We start from the raw sequence: 1,108 nt of genomic DNA on the forward strand, positions 1-1,108 counted from the left end.
TTTGCTTTTACACTTCCCCTCTGATCCTTCTATATTCAGCCTGGTTCTCCATTGTATTATCGACCTGACATCCCTTATAAGCACTCTTTTTCCTTTTTCACCTTAATCTCTATCATCAACCAGGGAGCTCTGGGTTTGTTTGCTCTGCCTCTCCTCTTTGAGGTCATATACTTTGACTTAGTTGAAGTCTCCCATTCTCACTTGCTGCTTTCTCTCCCAAAGTCTCACTCTCTCCCTTGCTGCTCTATCTCTTGAAGTCCCGTGTTCTCCCTTGCTGCTATCCTGAAATCTCTTTGCTTCAATACTGCACCAGATATTTCTGAGTAGTCTCCCATCCAAGTACTAACAAGGCCTAAGTCTGCTTAGCTTTTGAGATCAGATGAGATCAGGTATTTTCAGACCAGTATTACCGTAGGCAAATGAGCCAAACGAACATTTATCAGTCAGATCATGGGGAGGCTACATTTTGTAGGTACATTTTCTATTGAAAACATTTCAATTTAAAAAATAGATTTTAGATCTGACCAATTTTCAGTAACATTCATTTAAATCATATTTTGACGCAAATGTTTTACCTCCTATGCAGTGAGTGTTTCTATCATTGTACTCTTACTTGACAGGATCTATCCACTCCATGACAGTTCTCAGATTCTGACCATTCGAAACTCATCATATACTCATGAGATTAGTGCTGTCTGGGAATATTATCAACTGCAGCATCAAAATTGGCATATTATTCATGCACACCATAGCAAATGGTGGGTGTGGGTAGAAGTGCTGAAAATCGTTAAAACCAGTGTAAAGCAGATTGAAATATATCTGGAAAGAATACAAGAAGGTAAGTTTGAACTTTAAAATTAATATTACTCATAGTTTAAACATGACAATATTCTGTAATTTTCTTGATGGCTGATGAATAGATATTCTGTCTTTGGACTAGATTTTATGTAGAGTTTTAGTCAAAAAAGAAATCAGATGAAATTAGCTACCAACAGTAAATACTTTTTGGACCAATTGATCCTTGTTCCTGAATGAACCTAGACAGCCAGTTGCTGAAAGCCAGAGGGCAACACAGTCAATCCCAATCTTGGCCTTGCCTGGCACTCAA

At 38.0% G+C, this 1,108-nt stretch overlaps 1 pseudogene; it reads right to left on the reverse strand.

Annotated features, from left to right (window-relative positions):
- Positions 1–298: 298 nt before the first annotated feature.
- Positions 299–417, reverse strand: LOC121278490 (annotated as a pseudogene).
- Between the last annotated feature and the right edge of the window lie 691 nt (positions 418–1,108).

Source organism: Carcharodon carcharias, chromosome 5 (genome assembly GCF_017639515.1).
Source record: "Carcharodon carcharias isolate sCarCar2 chromosome 5, sCarCar2.pri, whole genome shotgun sequence".
NCBI lineage: Eukaryota > Metazoa > Chordata > Chondrichthyes > Lamniformes > Lamnidae > Carcharodon > Carcharodon carcharias.